Below are 20,208 nucleotides of genomic sequence, written 5' to 3' on the forward strand. Positions count from 1 at the left end.
TCTATAAGTTTTATAATTTTAAATTATAAAATTTAGGTTTTTGACTTAAATTTTGTACAAAATAAAGGTTCAATTTTATTCATTGTCCTGTAAGCAAGCTGGAGTGAGGAGAGCTGGATGGACAACAGTTTTGGTGTGCCATGCCTGAGGTAAAGCTACTACTCTATCAGTGCGGAATTAGTGGAAGAACGAAACCCCTAATCTTTTGATCATACTCTCTAGGAATTTAGGCTTTGAAACTGGATCTGAGGAGCAGAGCACATGTGTATGAAATGCTGGCAACCTGCAATTCTCAGGGTGATAATATAGCTCTCAACTTTAAGCTAGAGAAAGAGGACGTCTTACATGTTTGGTTACACCTTCTTGGATTGGATTTTCTAGCATTCTGAGCTGAGAATGAGAGAGGAGGTGTGAACTGTGTTTCAAATGATACAGACTCTTGCTATTCCTTTATGTTTTAGATTTCCTTCAATAAATGTTTATATATTTGTTGTATACACTTATGGAAATATCTGGAGACCTTAATTTTTTAAAATAATTTTAACAAATTATACTTCTTTCACTGAAGAACAGAGCTCTTCATGCTACCATTCAAATGTATACATACTTGTTAAATTGTTTACGTAAAAATCCTTATCATTTAAACAGTGTTTCTATAAAGCTAATTATTAATACACTTTCTTTAATAAAATATTAGATTCTTTATTGCTATTTTGTCCTAAAGAAAACATATATTACTGGATTTGCTGTACCTTCTCATTTTGGGGATGTAAACACATTAAATTTAACTTCTGTGGGTTTCAATGCTGAACCACATAGCTAAAGATATGTTGAAAAATTGCATTTATGTTATAAAGATATATAGTACTGCTAATTATCAAAGTTATATTGAAGAGCATTTGTAGGGCTGTTTCATACCAGCACCCCTTTAAAAGTAAATTGATAACAATCATTTTACATGAAAATCAATATAAATTATATAAAACAGTAATAAAAATGAATAATCAATATATTAATTTTATAAGTATGTATGGCAACATTTCCACATGTGTCTCATCTACCTCACTTATGGACCTGAAATTAACCATCCATACTTGCAGAACCAACATTAGGCAGTTAAGAAAAGTATGGGCTCTGGAATCAGACCTTTGTTTTAAGTCTGGCCTTTTTTTTTAAATTGACTTACAATATTGCATTAATTTCAGGTATATAGTATAGTAATTTTTTTTTTGCAGATTATATTCCATCATAGGTTATTACAAGATATTAGATAACATTCCCTGTGCTATACAGTAAAAATATGGAATGCTTCACAAATTTATGGTATCCTTGCTTAGGAGCCATGCTAATCTTATCTGTATTGTTCCAATTTTAGTATATGTGCTGCTGAAGTGAGCACAGTCTGGCTTATTTGATCCAATTAATTTAATTATGTTTAAATCTAGGTTAATTTTGGTTTGAATAACTTAACTTCTCAATGACTCAGTTTTAATATCTACAAAATGCAAGTAATAGCACTAACTCTGTGCTTTTCTGATGATTAAATTACTTAAGTATATATAACACCTAGAATGTGCTTATTTTTAAGTGCTTAATAAATGGAAGTCATTTTTGTTGTTATAATTATTAGCTATTTAAAAATAACCCTCTACCATTGGTTGGGTTTAAACCTACCATTACTGCTTTCCCATTAGAGTATTGAGCAAAGGCTAATAGGTCTAGCAATGAATTAATACAGTACTAGTTTTGATGTGCAGCTTATCACTTGCCAGCTATATGATTGTAGGAAATTTACCTAATCACTGTAAATCTTGATTTTATCAGTTTTTAAAAATGTTATCGTCTTTGAAAGAAAGATTCGAGATTGGTTAAGTAAGGTAGTACACAATAAGGCCTTTTAACTAAAAATAAACAACAAATTTTGCCCTCTGTAGATTGGTTTTCATTTCCCCCTTAGTTATCAATTATGCAAACCATTCTTATTTTGATTCTTATTAACGCTTTTCATTTTCAGGTGTCCTTCCTATGTTCTTTGTATCTGAATTCTCATTTTTCCTATGTCTTTCTATATTTATATTATACTTCTTAAGAAGTAAACAAAGGGAAAAATCTTTCAAGATATGAAAAAACTAATATTAAAGTTAATTGATTTTTGTTTTTTACATTTATCCTTTTCCAGGTCAGCTCGAGTGCCTTAAGGTTTTAATGATAACAAAGCAAATTTTCCTGTACTGCAAAAGGATTATTATAGAGATCAGAACCCATGTTATTATGAAAGATGAAAATCCTCACTAAATGCATCTGATATTAATTTTTTAGAAAATATTTGAATCATTAAAAAAAAGAAATTTGTTTTTTTCACATAATTGTACTTTTAATATTTTAGCACTTCCTGTAGCTTCTAACAGAAAAGGATTTCTTGTTTTACTAATGTGCAGTTTAGAAACAGTTTTATGAAAAAATAAGAATTTTACTACAATATGTGTTTACTATTAATGTATATAACTGTGTTGTTGAAGCAATGTTAAAACATGAATATTGCAATATTAAATGTAATATTTGAGAAATTAAAAATATCAATTGACTTCAAATCTCAAATCACAGAGATCACCTGTTTATCATAATGCACTTTTTAAAAATTTCTGAATATATATTATGAGCTAGTTATAAAAAGGGGATTATAGTAAATACAGTTTTTTTCAAATTGCTTTTTTAACACTGCTAACATGAACTTTTAAAAAACTTCTTGCATATTTTGTTTACAAAATAGTGATACAATATACAATTCATAGTGAAACTATTGTATGACTGATTTATCTTTCTAAAATATTATATGTTTAAGATCCACAATGTAATGAACAAAATTCTGCATACATTTATCTTCATTCAGTTACATGAGTCCTAGAAACAGAAATGCAATATCAAATACTGTAAAGATTTTTTGACATATATATTTACCATACTGATCACCAAAGATTATGGTAGTTAATAGTATGTAAACGTATGAAACATTTCAAAGTACACTTATATTTAAAATTCATAATGTCAAGGGGAACTTTAATACACCTACCAATCCTTCCACACCTCTATAACCTGGTATTATATAAAAATAAGTAGAGAGGGGCTTCCCTGGTGACACAGTGGTTAAGAATCCGTCTGCCAATGCAGGGGACACGGGTTGGAGCCCTAGTCCAGGAATATCCCACATGCCGTAGAGCAACTAAGCCCATGAGCCACAACAACTGAGCCCACACGACACAACTACTGAAGCCTGAGTGCCTAGAGCCCGTGCTCTGCAATAGAAGAAGCCACCACAATGGGAAGCCCACGCACCACAACGAAGAGTAGCCCCCGCTCGCCACAACTAGAGAAAGCCCGAGCAGCAACGAAGACCCAACACAGGCAAAAATAAATAAATAATAAATTTATTAAAAAAATAAGTAGAGAAATCAACAGGCAGCCTTTATAAAACGTTATAGCAATTTGACGGAGTAATAATGTCTGTTGAATCTAATAATAAAAAGTGGATTTGTATGCTGCACGCTTTTTATTTCATTTTCCAAATAATTCATTTTTATTGCATCTTAGGTGTCCATGATAAATTGGAAATTAAAAACAAACAAAAACTTGCACTTCACCATAGATACTCTAAGAAGCACTGCTCTAACCCATTAAATCTTTCAGCACTGTTAGTAACCGTTTTATAACTTCCTTCTCTCCCCCATACTTTAAAACATCTTTCACATTTTTCACCATCAGCTAATAAGTTTGTTTCATATTTCATTGGGAAAATAGAAGGGAAAATCGATATACCTCCTAACTTTCCTCCCTCTCCCTACCCCCACCTTCACTCACTTTCAGCACCTGTATCCCTCCACTTCACTTTAGTTTCCTTTATAATGGATATGTTGTCCATGCTCCTACCTAAAGACAGTCCCTTCATGCTCCTCCTTCTAAAATATGTCTATAATCAAACTACTTTCCCCCAATTTTACCACTACCACTTTGGTACAAGTCAATATAATTTCTTCCGGAATTATTACACTAGCTTCCTGAATGTTCTTTCTTCCCCACTACAGAGCAGCCAGAGTGTTCCTTTTAAGCCTTAAGCATGACTGTGTCAGTGCTATGCTCAAACATCCAAAAGTTCCGGATTCCTTTTTCTCCTAAATGCATCTTCCTCCCTGTGCTCCTGTTATATTCATATGTGTGTCATTCTGTCATTCTTAGAACTATGCAACCTCAGGTCAACTTTCTATAACCTCTGCCTAGGGCCACTTACTCTCAGATCCTTCATGGCTCACTCCTTCCCCTTCTTCATGTCTCTGTTCAAATGTCACTTCTGAGAGGAATACTTCACTGACTACCCTATTTAAAATTGAAAATCGCAGCACTCCCAGCTCCCCTTCATAGACTTATTTTCTCCACATCACCATCAGGAAGAATATATATTTTACTTTTTTATTTGTAAAGACTTCCTCTGGAAGCAGGAGACTCTCTGTCCACGTACACAACAGAGCAGAGAGCATCTCTCAAACAACAACCTCTGAAAGGTGATGTATAAATAGCCATTTCCCATGCCTCTCACTTGAGATGTTTCTGGGATCTGTGCTCTAGAGTTTTATATAGACTCCTAGAAATAAATCCTCATTTAACTACAGTCGTAACTTCCTTGATAATGCATCATTTATTTGTGGACTTCCCTTTCCTGTCTTAATTCTACACTCCACTACTCAGGTTTCTAAGGATCACACCTCAAATATAGCACATGTGCTTGAACCCTTATCTTCAGTTGACATCTGAGGGGACCTAAAATAACACAATGTGTGAGACTATTGTTAATATATAGGAAGGACTGAACTTGTAGGATATGTGAATGTTCAGAAATATGAGATAATTTCTTACTGCTTTCCAAAGTAATCATGCCAGATATATTCCCACTGTCAATATACAAGAGATCCTATGAATTTGAATCCTCTCAAAGTCTTGATATTTGCAATATTATTACTTTTTTTGCCATAGGAATTACGTATGATGGTTTCACATGGTCATCTAGATTTACATACAATTTGTCACCAATAATGTTGACCATTATTTTTAGCTCTGTTGACCATATGTGTTTCTTCCTCTGTGAAATAACTGTTCATATATTAAACTTTTTCTATTGGCTATATTTTTGGCACAAGTTCTTTGTATATTATTACGAATTGTGACCTCAAATTTTATAAATAAAATGATTTTTAAAATATCATCAAATATATCAGTAAACTAAGGGCAAATGGCCAAACTATACAGCACACTTGCTGAAACATGAAAAGGGAAGCAGAAGTAGTTTATATATTTTTTCTATCAACCATCCAATTCTGAAGCAGAGCCCAAGCATCCAACTAAGCTGGTGCTCTTAGGACGTATTCTTTTTTTTTTTTAGCATCTTTATTGGAGTATAATTGCTTTACAATAGTGTGTTGATTTCTGCTTTATAACAAAGTGAATCAGTTATACATATGTCCCCATACCTCTTCCCTCTTGCATCTCCCTCCCTCCCACCCTCCCTATCCCACCTCTCTACGTGGTCACAAAGCACTGAGCTGATCTCCCTGTTCTATGAGGCTGCTTCCCACTAGCTATCTATTTTACGTTTGGTAGTGTATATATGTCCATGCCACTCTCTCATTTTGTCCCAGCATACCCTTCCCCCTCTCCATATCCTCAAGTCCATTCTCTAGTAGGTCTGCATCTTTATTCCCGTCTTGCCCCTAGAGGGCAAGGTCTTGGTTGTAGGTTTATCTCTTTTATCACTTTACATATGTCCTGCCATTCCCTTCTGGCTTGCAGAGTTTCTGCTGAAAGATCAGCTGTTAACCTTATGGGGATTCCCTTGTGTGTTATTTGTTGTTTTTTCCTTGCTGCTTTTTTTTTTTTTTTTTTTTTGCGGTACACGGGCCTCTCACTGTTGTGGCCTCTCCTGTTGCAGAGCACAGGCTCTGGATGCACAGGCTCAGTGGCCATGGCTCACTGGCCTAACTGCTCCGCGGCATGTGTGATCTTCCTGGACCGGGGCACAAACCTGTGTCCCCTGCATTGGCAGGCGGACTCTCAACCACTGCGCCACCAGGGAAGCCCTCTTGCTGCTTTTAATATGTTTTCCTTGTATTTACTTTTTGATAGTTTGATTAATATGTGTCTTGGCATGTTTCTCCTTGGATTTATCCTGTATGGGACTCTCTGTGTTTCCTGGACTTGATTAACTATTTCCTTTCCCATATTAGGAGGTTTTCAACTATAATCTCTTCAAATATTTTCTCAGTCCCTTTCCTTTTCTCTTCTTCTTCTGGGACCCCTATAATTCGAATGTTGGTGTATTTAATGTTGTCCCAAAGGTCTCTGAGACTGTCCTCAATTCTTTTCATTCTTTTTTCTTTATTCTGCTCTGCAGTAGTTATTTCCACTATTTTATCTTCCAGGTCACTTATCCGTTCTTCTGCCATAGTTATTCTGCTATTGATCCCTTCTAGAGAAGTTTTAATTTCATTTATTGTGCTGTTCATCACTGTTTGCTCTTTAGTTCTACTAGGTCCTTGTTAAAACGTTTCTTGTATTTTCTCCATTCTATTTCCAAGATTTTGGATCATCTTTAATATCATTATTCTGAATTCTTTTCCAGGTAGACTGCCTATTTCCTCTTCATTTGTTATGTCTGGTGGGTTTTTTGCCTCGCTCCTTCATCTGCTGTGTGTTTCTCTGTCTTCTCAGCTTGTTTAACTTACTGTGTTTGGGGTCTGCTTTCCGCAGGCTGCAGGTTCGTAGTTCCCATTGTGTTTGGTGTCTGTCCTCAGTGGCTAAGTTTGGTTCAGTGGGTTTTGTAGGCTTCCTGGTGGAGGGGACTAATGTCCATGTTCTGGTGGATGAGGTTGCATCTTGTCTTCTTGGTGGGCAGGTCCACATCTGGTTGTGTGTTTTGGGTGTCTGTGGCCTTACTATGATTTTAGGCAGCCTCTGTGCTAATGGATGGGGTTGTTTTCCTGTCCTGCTAGTTGTTTGGCATAGGGTGCCCAGCACTGTAGCTTGCTGGTCATTGAGTGGAGCTGGGTCTTGGCGTTGAGATGGAGATCACCGGGAGATTTTCACCGTTTGATATTACGTGGAGCTGGGAGGTCTCTTGTGGACCAGTGTCCTGAACTTGTCTCTCCCACCTCAGAGGAACAGCCCTGACACTGGGCTGGAGCACCAAGAGCCTGCCCTCCACACTGCTCAGAATTAAAGGGAGGAATAAAAGAAAGAAAGAAAGAAGGAGATAAATAAAGTTATTAAAATAAGAAATAATTATTAAGAAAAAAAATTTTAAGTAATTAAAAAAAAACATAAAGAACCGGACAGACAGAACCCTAGGATAAATGGTAAAAGCAAAGCTATACAGACAAAATCAGACACAGAAGCATACACATACACACTCACAAAAAGAGAAAAAGGGGAAAAAATATATATATATATCGTTGCTCCCAAAGTCCATCTCCTCAATTTGGGATGATTCGTTGTCTATTCAGGTATTCCACAGATGCAGGTACATCAAGTTGATTGTGGAGATTTAATCCGCTGCTCCTGAGGCTGCTGGGAGAAATTTCCCTTTCTCTTCTTTGATTGCACAGCTCCCGGGTTTCGGCTTTGGATTTGGCCCTGCCTCTGCGTGTAGGTCGCCTGAGGGCATCTGTTCTTCGCTCAGACAGGACGGGGATAAAGGGAAAGCTGCTTCGGCGGCTCTGGCTCACTCAGGCCGGCAGGAGGGAGGGGTACGGAGTGCTGGGCAAGCCTGTGGCGGCAGAGGCCGGCGTGACGTTGCACCAGCCTGAGGCGCGCCGTGCGTTCTCCCAGGGAAGTTGTGCCTGGATCACGGGACCCTGGCAGTGGTGGGCTGCACAGGCTCCCGGGAGGGGAGGTGTGGAGAGTGACCTGTGCTTGCACACAGGCTTCTTGGTGGCGGCAGCATCAGCCTTAGCTTCTCACGCCCGTCTCTGGGGTCTGCGCTGATAGCCGCGGCTCGCGCCCGTTTTTGGAGGTCCTTTAAGCGGCGCTCTTAATCCCCTCTCGTGCACCAGGAAACAAAGAGGCAAGAAAAAGTCTCTTGCCTCCTCGTCAGCTCCAGACCTTTTCCCGGACTCCCTCCCGGCTAGCTGTGGCGCACTAGCCCCCTTCAGGCTGTGTTCACGCAGCCAACCCCAGTCCTCTCCCTGGGATCCGACCTCCGAAGCCCAAGCCTCAGCTCCCAGCCCCCGCCCGCCCCGGCGGTTGAGCAGACAAGCCTCTCGGACTGGTGAGTGCTGGTCGGCACCGATCTCTGTGTGGGAATCTCACCGCTTTGCCCTCTGCACCCGCGTTGCTGTGCTCTCCTCCGTGGCTCCGGAGCTTCCCCCCTCCACCACCCGCAGTCTCCACCCGCGAAGGGGCTTCCTAGTGTGTGGAAATCTTTCCTCCTTCAAAGCTCCCTACCACTGGTGCGGGTCCCGTCCCTATTCTTTTGTCTCTGTTTTTTCCTTTTTCTTTTGCCCTACCCAGGTACGTGGGGAGTTTCTTGCCTTTTGGGAGGTCTGAGGTCTTCTGCCAGCATTCAGTAGGTGTTCTGTAGGAGTTGTTCCACATGTAGATGTATTTCTGATGTATTTGTGGGGAGGAAGGTGATCTCCGCGTCCTACTCTTCCGCCATCTTGAAGCTCCTCCTAGGATGTATTCTTAAGGAAACATTATCTCCTCAACTGGCAATATTAGAAGCTGAACTATAATGACAAAAACTTGTATCTGGCAGTATTCTTTCAGCCAAGCATATATGACTGAGAAATCACCAGCCCATATTGTGGTACAATTTGAGGGCTGCTGTCCAATCTGCATTGCAGATCTCTGACACAGCAATCCGGTGGCATCATCTATGACCTAAGAATCATAGTTTGGGAACCAACAGCTGCTCTTTGGTTATGTTTAGGAACTGAGGTCAGTTTATATAACAAAATACACTGTTGAGCTGATACACCACTTGAACACTACCCAGATTGTTGCTTTTCATGTAACTACTTCTAGTTTTTTCATTTATCCTTGTACCATAGCAATTATGTAGTTACTATAGTTTTGTAATGTCTTAACAGAAGTCCACCCACTTCTTATTTTTCATCAAAATTATATTGACTTTTCTTGGTCTTTTCATTTTCACTTACAAAAAATACCATATAGAATTATTCTCTGCATAAAATATATAACGAGTGAAAAAATTAGGAGATTGTTTTCTCTCTTTAAAATCTGATACATTACATTTAACATTTCAAATGGATTAATAAGTTTCCAGTAAGGGTTTAGACCATATAATTCCTTCTTAATATAATCAAATTCACCCAAATATTAATTACACGTAAATTTGTTTGTTTTTGAAGTATAATAGACCTACAACATTATGTTAGTTCCTGATGAACAGCATAGTAATTTGATATTTCTATACATTATAAAATGATCACCATGATCAATCAAGTTACCATCTGTCACCGTACAAAAGACATTACATTATTATTGACTATATTCTCCACACTGTACATTTTATAATTATGACTCGTTTGTTTTGTAACTTGAAATTTGTACCTCTTTACTCCACCTATTTCTCCCCTCCTCCCAACTCCCTACCCTCTGGCAACCTGCTCTTTATTCTCTGTATCTATGACTCTCTTTCTGTTTTATGTTTGTTGATTGTTTTGTTTTTTTAGATTTCACATATAAGTGAAATCATACAGTATTTGTGTTTTTCTGTCTGACCTATTTCACTTAGCCTAATACCCTCTAGGTGCATCCATATTGTTGCAAATGGTAACAGTTCATTGTTTTTTTATGGTTTATTTATATTCCTCTGTGTGTGTGGGGTGGGGTGGGGGCGGTGAGTGTGTATCACATCTCCTTTATCCATTTATCTATCGATGGACCCTTAGGTTGCTTCCATATCTTGGCTATTGTAAGTAATGCTGCAATGAGCACTGGGATGCATATATCTTTTTAAATTAGTGTTCTTGTTTTCTTTGGATAAATACCCAGAAGTGGAATTGTTGGATCATATGGTAGTTCTACTTTTAATTTTTTTAGTAACCTCCATACTGTTTTCCACAGTGGCTGCACCAATTCACATTCCCATCAGCAGTGCATGAGGGTTCCTTTTTCTCTGCATCCTGGTCAACATTTGTTATTTGTGGTCTTTTTCATAACAACCGTTCTGACAGTGTGGGGTAATAGCTCACTGTGGTTTTGATTTGCACTTCCCTGATGATTAGTGATGTTGAGCATCTTTTCATGTACCTGTTGGCCATTGTTTGTCTTCTTTAGAAAAATGTCAATTCAGACCCCCTGCCCATTTTTTATTTTTGGTTGTTTTGTTTTCTGATGTTGAGTTGTATGAGTTCTTTGTATAATTTGTATATTAACCCTTCCCATTTAGTAGGCTGCTGTCTTTTTGTTTTGTTGATAGTTTCCTTTGGTATGCAAAAGCTTTTAGCTTGATGTAGTCCCACTTGATTATTTTTGCTTTTGTTTCCATTGCCTGAGGAGACATATCCTCCAAAAATGTTGCTAAGACTGATGTCAAAGAGCATTCTGCCTATGTTTTCTTCTGGGAGTGTTATGGTTTCAGGTCTTATATTTAAGTCCTTAATCCATTTTAAGTTTATTTTTGTACACTGTGTGAGAGGGTAGTCCAGTTTGATTCTTTTGCATGTAGCTGTCCAGTTTTCCCATTATCATTTATTTAAGAGGTTGTCTTTTCCCCATTGTATATTCTTGCCTCGTTTGTCATAGATTAATTGACTATATAAATGTTGGTTCATTTCTGAGCTTTCTATTCTTACACAAATTTTTTTATAAACACATTGATTGCATAAAATAACTTATACCTGTAAGAATGAGTCAGATAGTATGTTTAGAGAAACAACAGAGAGGCAGACTCTCATTAAAATATATTTTAACAGGAGAGGTTTTGAAGATAATATGGGACCCTAGTTTTCTTTACACGTGGATGATTCATGGATTTACTGTTAGGAACCATAAGTCACTGCTCATTCTAAAGCAATATTCCCAAGGAATGATCAAAGGGAGTTGGTGGAAAATCCAAAGGCATCAAAAAATCTAAATACTTGTTCTGTTTTTGAGTCTCTAGCTGTAGATCAGGACTTTGAGGTTACTGAAAAAAAATTCACCATCTCAGTCCAAGTTTTTGTCAGAATAGGAGATAAAACATAGGATAGAATGAGAGTCAGATAATTTCTAATCAGTAAGACCATCTACCATATAAATTACTGGAATTTTTAAACCTCTTACTATTAGAACACCAACTCTATGTTTTCATTACAAGGTAGATTAATTCAACAAAGATAGTTGTCCAAACTTTCTGTTCTTGAGAATGAGAATCACATTTCTCTCTCCATAAAAGCACAGAACAAGCCTTATAGATTCTGCTATTCTATTACTTCCTCCATCCAATCACCAGCCACAGTGTGGTAATAATTTTACTATCTCAACATTATTATTTTAAACATTTCTACAGACTATTGTGCTGTAATGGTGACCTATTAACAAGCTATTTATTCTATGCACTAACAAAAAATAAGAAGAACGTGGTTAATTTTTTTTTTGCATTTACTCAAGCTTTACTTGAAAATATATGAATTTTAAAATAAATAGCTTATTTTAACCAATCATTGTATCATCATATTGAAGTGACATACAATTAATCAAAACTTTATCTGTCAGGTAATGCCATTTTTGACCAACTTTATTTGTGCAAAAATATGAAACTTATCTCCACGGGGTAACTAAAGTTATCATAATAGACGTGCCATACACTAACTGATTACACTACTGGAGCTAAAGTTATCATAATAGAAAATAACATTCTGACTCTGGTATCTGTAGAAGGATCGCCCAGGTCATCACAATAAGAAATAAGATTAGAGATTTTCTTCTATAAATGAGTTTTTAAATTTTTTTTGAATTTTTGAATTTTATTTTATTTATTTATTTATACAGCAGGTTCTTATTAGTTATCCATTTTATATATATTGGTGTATATATGCCAATCCCAACATCCCATCACACATCCCCCTCCCCCCACTTTCCCCCCTTGGTGTCCATACCTTTGTTCTCTACATCTGTGTCTTTACTGTTATTTTAGTTTAGTTTTGTTTTTATAGTATCCTTTTGTGACTTCCAAGAACCATAAGTACAGTAAAACAGCAGCCTACTTGGTGAGCAGAAATGCCAAATCATAGGTTTTTGAGATGCTGTGTCTCTCTACTAATTTATTTTATGATAATATACAAAAGGCCACATGCTAACGATAAAACCAACCTTAGGATAAATTTAATGTATCACTTGTTCCTGATCAAAGACCATTAAACTTTTCTTCTTCCATTGACCAGTATAAATATGGAAAGCTTATATTTTTATAATTATATGTATATGTTTAAACCATAAGCAAAATCATATAGTTGTTCATCTTTAACCCTATTCTCATATAATTATAATATATTAACATAAGTGTTCTATTTATTTAAAATATTATGAATACATAAAATATCTGACATGAATTACCTCTGGACCAGATACAGATGCTCTCACATATTGTTAATATCTACCTTTAACTAAAGTATATCAGAGTTATACTGATTTTGTTAGCAAATTACTATTTATGAAGATAATATGATCCCAATTACAATCTTCACAACAGAGTGCAATGTTTTTCCCTGCATACTTGAATACATTGAATATGATCTGCCCATTGCTGCACATTTATTAGTGAGCTGTCAGGAAGAAGGAAAGAAATAAAAATCAGATTGGATTGAAAAGTCAGTCACTAAGTTGGAATAACAGACACAGATAAATCAAGGTGTACATTTACACAGAACATTATTTTCCTCAAGGACTTGCTGCAGTTGTAAGATATTATTACAATCTCCTTCTATGAGGGACAAATACATTCTTAGTCATGGAAGTAATCTGTTCTCTAATATCATAGGCTATCTGAAAACTTGATATTTAAAATTATATTCATAAGAATAAAACAATACACTCTTGCTTTGAGGAACTAAGTCACTCTGGCACAGAGAAGCAGTCATGAATTAAAACCCTAGTTCAGAATTTCAGATAAAAGGTCCTGGACACTTTTCACATATATATTAATTTTGTATTTTAAATGAAATGGCTTCCTGGGTCTATTTTGTATTTCATAATTGATATTGACTCATTTGCCTGATATACTTCTTTTGTTTGAGATTTTCAAACCCTTCTTTGTTTAAAAACCCCCTAAATTTCACCTGTCTTCCAAATCTTATAATGCCTCTGTCTTTTCCTTGTTTGATGATATGCTCTCCTAGTCCTCTGGTGTGCACTTTGCATTAATGCCATGGGCTAATAAGCTTGATTTGTCAGGCTACAGATTTATCTCTGGTGGTTTTAGGCTTACTGGGCTAATGCATTGTATATGTATGGTTGCTTGTATTATGAAAGGCAACTTTGTAGCACAGTTGGAAAAGAATATATTTCCAATTAATATTTCTAGATCAATTGGACATCCAGGTAGGAAAAAAAATGAATCTAGAGCATTAACTCACACCTTACAAAAATGTATCCCAAGTGGGTCAGAAGCAAATGCTAAATATAAAACAATAATCGTCTAAAAGAAAACTAGAAGAATATTTTGTTGACTATCACAAGTAAAAATTTCTTAAGCAGGCAGACTAACTATAAGATAAAATATTAACAATTTGTGGTTCATTAAAATAAAAAAAATTCAGTTCATTAAAATACAATATTTAAAGAGTTAGAAGTCAAGCTACAGAATTGGACACAATATTTGTAATGCACATGACAAGAAGAAGTGGCATCTGGAATATAACAACAAATCCTACAAATAAGTATAAAAAGACAACCCACTAGAAAAATGGTATTATAATTTAATAGGCAATTCACAGAAAAATTTTTCAACTGGACAATAAACATGTCAAAATGTCCTTAAAATTAGCACTTATTATGAAATTTCAAGTTAAAATTTTAAAGAGATCCACCATTGGGAGAGTAATGCCACAACAGCTGCAGAGCTTTTTAATACTGATGTGCGGGTGAAGCCAGGTGCAGTTGGGTGTGCTGCATGCCTTGCTGTGGGTCATAAAGGTCTACTTATTCTTGATCTTCCTGTGGCTTGTCATCCCTAAGGGTTTATCTGCTAAGAACTGAGGTGGAACTGCGGTCCCTGTGAAGCCCTTCCGACTCCAGAGAATATAAAGGCCACTGGCAGACCATTTGAGTCTTAATAGTGGCATCTTTACCAGCTACCTACCTATATTGGCAAAATCATTTAAATAAGCACAGAAGATTTCCATATTATAATCTGACATTGTTATTTTGCAACATTTTAAACTAATCCCTCAATTCAGTCTTTAACAATGTCATTTCAAAAAAAATTGCACAATAGCAGCTTGTAAACTGCTGTTTATGAGAGTGTCCCGAGAAAAAGGTTTGTCAAGAATAACCAAAACTGAAAGGAGGGGAGGGAAGAGACACTAGGAAAGACACAGTGGGCTACACAGAGAGAGCTGCTAACATGAAAATGGTTGTATAACCAGGAGGGCTATGCAAAGGTACAGTGTGTCCACAGTCTTGGGACTTAGGTAAATAAAACAGGGGTATAGACAATGACAGTGGAAGGTGGAAATGATGTTATTAAAAGGAATGGAAAGAGTGGCTGAAATATTCCAAGCTGGTTAAAAAATTATCAGCCCAACTTTTAAAATCAAAATATATAACAATAAAACTGATCTTTTGATGTCCCTTTCCATGTATGCCATGGAAATGGTATCCAATGTCACACCTTGATTGTAATCAAATAGAAAAAAATATACCCTTGGGAAGTATTAGAAGTCTTTATTGTAGGTTGTTGAAATATGCCATGATTGTCCCATTTTGCAGTCAATATATGATGTATAGAGATGCTTCCATAAAATATTTTACCTCTGTTATTAAGAGTATGTTTGTTTTGTATTATTTGGATATGTATATAATACTATATCTATCAATACAAGTGGAGAAATACAATTAGATACACTTCTAATAGAACAGATAAAATTAAAGATAAAGAAAACTAAAAATACCTACTGTTGGCTAGGATATAGAGCAACTAGAACTTTTATAAACTAGTGGTGGGTACAGTCTGGCACTACCTATTGGCACTCCCATTTTGGAAAATCATTTGGCTGCAATACCTCTCCTGGTACATACCTAACAGAAATGTAGGTATGTATTCAACAACAGAAATGTAGGTATGTATTCAGCCAAAGACATGGTCAGGAGTGTTAATAAAAACATCAGTAATAATCAAATATTTAAAATAACCCAAATATTGTTCACATATTTTAGAGTGATAAATAAAATGAGATTTATTTACAATGGATTTCTCTATAGTAGAGATCAATAAACTTTTTCTTTGATAGGCCAAATTGTAAATATCTTTAGCTTTACGGACCATACTGTCCTGCTTGTAACTACAAAACTCTGCTGTTGTAGCATAAAAACAGTCAGAGATAACATAAATAAATGAGTTCATTTAAACTTCATTTATAAAAACTAGCAGTGGGCTAGACCTGGGCCAGAGGCTGTAGTTTGTTAATCCTTGTTCTATAGCAATGAGAAATAATAAATAACTTCTATGTGCAACAAAGTGAAATAATATTGAGGGAAAGAAGTGAGACAGGAAAGAGTATAACTGAATGACTCCATTTATATAAACTTCAAAAAAATTGGCAAAACTTCTTTGGCAAAAGAAGTCAGAATGCTGGTTGGCTTAGAGTGGAAGACACCAAGAGGGGGCAAAAGGTGAGCTTTCATGGAGATGTTAATGTTCTCTTGCTTGATTTGGCTGTTTATTAAATAAGAATATTCATTTAAAAGTGTATACAGTTATAATTTGTTCAATTTTATTTATATATGTTATATTTCAATGAAAAGTTCCCTTAAATACTGAAGCTTATTACTCAAGAATAAATATTTGTACCCAATTATTAAATTTTTCTTCTATGTTCCATTGAGATTTGTAATTGTATACATTTATTGACAAATTCATTCTTCTGTATTTTACCTTTGATTCTGTTATTATGAATGGGGACATTTTTCTTACATGGTGTTTGTGTGTGTGTGTATGTGTGTGTATGTGTGTGTGTGTGTGTGTGCATGTATTTTTAAAAGCTGTAGCTTTTAAAATATGTTTTGCAGTGTAATAGCCTATCTACCGAACTCTTCTGGATTTTTTGGTGTGAGAGTTGTGTTTTGTTTGTTTGGTTTGATTTATTGTCTTTAATTCCACCTGTCTTGTGAAAATGTGGCATAAAGGTTTTCATTAGTCTTAGTTTTTACCAAGATTTCAAAAATGTTCATTTATGGTTACTGCAATGAAAATTGGTTATTTCCTGTCTAATTATCTATTGCTATATATCAAACCATCCCACAGCCTAAGGACTTAAAACAACATTTGGTAATAGCTAACAACTTTGTGGATCAGTAATTAGGGTAGGGCTCAGCTGAGTAATTCTTCTGTGTCACATAACTATAACTATTGTCACTTAGTGATACTAAGCTGGTGGCTGAGATGCTCTGGAGGTTACAAGATGGTTACCCTGAGATGTCTGATGTATTGACATAGATGATCAGAAATCTGGGCTTAACTGACCCTCTTTCTCTCCAAGTTATCTCAGAACATTTTGACATAATTACAAAAACCTAGTTGTACTTCTTTCATGGTAGCTCAGGGCTCTCAGAAAACTATGTGAAATCTGCCAGACTTTTAAAGGCATACTTTCACCATACTCTAGTGGCCAAAGAACTCATAGGCTAGCCCAAATTTAATGTGAAGAGAAACGCTACATCATAATGGGAGAAATACCAAAGAATCTGCATATATTTTAATCTATGAGAAGTATTCTTTCATCACAAATTATTTATATTTTCTCCCATGATAAATATACCCTCTGCTTCTCAATACCTCATAATCTCATTCCATCATGGCAGGGCCATGGGCCCAGGGTCCCATTATCCAAACAAGGTCCATGTGGGAATGAAGCTCCTGGAGTACATATTCTTTAGTATATTTTCTCTCAATATGAAGATATAGGAACTAAAGTTAGAAGATATCTGTCCCCACACACTGAAAATACTATGGAAAAAGGCACACCATACTGATACAAGACTCTGATTCAAAAAAGAAGTTACATAGCCATTACTGCCCCCATAACAATTCTGCAATCTAGAGGAAAATATGCTATCAGTTCTATTAATAGGGCTCAATTCAGTTTTGGGAAGCGCTCCTCTATGTCTCTTTGCTCTGCCCTATGGCTTCTTGATTCCAATTTCTGATTGGAAGTCCTTTCTTTTCCATTGGTAATGGTTCATGTTTGCCACAGAGAGGCCTATAATCTTTTTGATGTCTTAAAAAAGGATGTTTCTCACAGAGATTATTTTGCTGGAAAAAACTGGAGTTGCATAAGAGCTTTATTTTTGAAACTATAAAGTCCTGACATTTGTATTTTCTCTAAATTCTTGGCCTGCATCTTGCTTGTAAAAGTTTTAGAGTCCAAAGAATTACTTTTGTTTTTTACTGTCCCTCTTTTAGTCCAAACTAATGGTGCTTGTATCAGTAAAATTATTTTAAAAGTGTTTTGGTTTTCCTGTGAATTGTATTGGTGTTTACTACATTAGATAAAAGCCACATCTACAAATCTCTTCCAGATTAGCCTTCTCTATAATATTGGTTCTTTGTTCTTTGAGACTCCTATTCAATTGCATCCTTCACATTCTCAGAAACTCTATTGCTTAATGGAAAGGATATGACATATACTTTTGAAATCCATAAAGATTTATTTTCTAACTTAAAAGTATGCAAACTTTTTTGTAAAGTGCTGGAGAGTAAATATTTTAAGCCTGTGGGCCATAGAGTCTCTGTCACTGCTATTCAACTCTACTGTTGTAGCACAACAGCAGCCATAGATCATATGTAAACAAATGGGCATGGCTATGTTACATAAAAACTATTTACAAAAATTCATGGTCAACCTGTTGGCCACAGGTTGCCAACTCCTGATCCAGCCACCAGGTTCTATAATTATTTTGATACCTAAAAATGATATTTCTCTCAGAGATTATTTTTCTGGGAGAGACTGGGGATTTGTTAGAGTTTTATTTTTAAAAGTTGTAAGTCCTGGCTCATATTTTCCCAAATTCTTTTCAAAAACTGTTATTTTGCATTACTTCATTTTTTTTTCTTTTCATATTTTATCATGGGCAGCTAGAAGTACAAGTTACTGCATTATGCATTTTACTTGGAAATCTTCCCAGCCAGACTCATGAGCCCAATAAGTACCCTTTCTATGTTCCACATCATACAGGTAACACTAATGACAAACTTTGTGCTACAGCAAATGTAGGGTCCCCTTTTTTACAGTTCCCAATAACTGTTTCCTCAATGTCATTCAAGCTATCACCAATAATCTCCTTTTAGGCCCTTCCAGTTTCCCCTAATACTCTACTCAAGATTCTTGAGAATCTTCCACCTTTTGCCTGTTATCTTGTTTTAAGATATGTCCCATAATTTAGCTTTTTGTTATGACATTACACCACTTTTATAGCATATTCTGACTCTGTTAGGTGTTGCTGAAAAACAAACTGCCCCAAAATCTGGTGCCTCAAAACCACCAAACATTTTAATATGGTTCATTAATTTTGTTGGGTGGGAATTGGGCCAGGGTGATTCTTCAGTTCCATCTGGTGTCGCTTGGTGTCACTGGGTGTTATTCAGCTGGCAGCTAGATTGCTCTGGATAATATATGATGACTTAACTTACATGCCTGGCATCTTAGCATATGTGGAATCTGGCATCTTGGCAGAGGTTCCTGGAAGACTAGACTTAGGCTACTTTATCTCTCTCCACTTAGTCTCAGGGACCCTCTACACGGCTTCCTGACAGGGTATTCAGACTTCTTACCCAAAAGCCAGGGCTCCAAGAGACCAAGGCAGAAACTGACAGTCCTTACAAATCCTAGATATGGATTTAGCTTAGTATCACTCACACTATTCTATATTTGTCAAAGCAATCATGAGCCAGCCCAAATTCAAAGGTGGGGAATATGGACACCGTCTCTCAATGAAAAAGCTATTAAAGGACTTAATGGTCATTTTACAGTCAACACAGTTCTAATATGCAGCTAGAAGAACTGTCATATTCATACAATAAAACTTCAAAATATTCAAGTTACATTTATTACATGTATTCAAATTACAAGTCACTTAAAAAATATGTATCACCCTTCTTTGACATGTGGATCTCCTATAATCTACTATAATTGGTTTTACTTATATAATATAGAGAAGATATGCATAAACTATTTACCATAGCTGTGTGTTTATTGATGGTGGTAGTGGTGACATAATTCAGATTTTATGAAATTAAATCTATATTTATTTCTATTTGTATCATAAAATCTGGAAGGAGAAGAAGGCAGATAATTAATATGATATTAAAATCTATTATTTTTTATAAACCTCCATATATGGGACCTAGAGAATGTGGTCTATTTCCCAGTCTCCTGTGTTAGTGAATCAATGCACATGCAAATACATGCCTGGAGCAAAGAAAGAATGTTGAGAGCTAAATCACTTTATAGCGTAGACTGGTTATTATTGAATTTCTGAAGGAAGAATGAGTTGTTGTAGACTATGAAACATGGAACGATAGGGTCGAGCAAAATGAATCTTAACTATTTATGAAATGCCTAGGGACTTGCAATAAAAGTTATCTCTAATATTCAGCTTTTGATTTACTCTTATCCTGAAATATAAACCCCCTTTAATTTCACAAAACCTCCAGTAAACTATGCTATAGCATTTGGATATGCTAGCCAGAACTATTGAAGCATCATTTTATGGTTCAAGCTGTATCCTTCCTTTGTATATCTTAGGCAGACATATTTAACTATCCTTAACTTACCTGCATAAAGACCTCACTAGCCCATTATTAAAAGTTAAAAGTTTCTTGAAACTGATTTGTTAAAAAAAATATTTGTGCAACTTTCAGCCAATGAGTATTTGTGTTGAGAAATTACTTAGGGATATTGTTATCCATAAGGAAGCAAAGATAAATATAATAAAGGTGCCACT

General features: G+C 35.8%; 1 non-coding gene across 1 annotated transcript; it reads right to left on the reverse strand.

Annotated features, from left to right (window-relative positions):
* Window positions 1-1,294: 1,294 nt before the first annotated feature.
* On the reverse strand, window positions 1,295-1,399 carry LOC115801668 (U6 spliceosomal RNA). Its single transcript, XR_004021983.1, has one exon. It is a non-coding gene; the product is annotated as a U6 spliceosomal RNA (small nuclear RNA).
* Between the last annotated feature and the right edge of the window lie 18,809 nt (window positions 1,400-20,208).

The sequence above is a fragment of the Delphinapterus leucas genome, chromosome 3 (assembly GCF_059928025.1).
Source record: "Delphinapterus leucas isolate spDelLeu-1000000601 "Yukka" chromosome 3, BTC_Dleu_Yukka2, whole genome shotgun sequence".
NCBI lineage: Eukaryota > Metazoa > Chordata > Mammalia > Artiodactyla > Monodontidae > Delphinapterus > Delphinapterus leucas.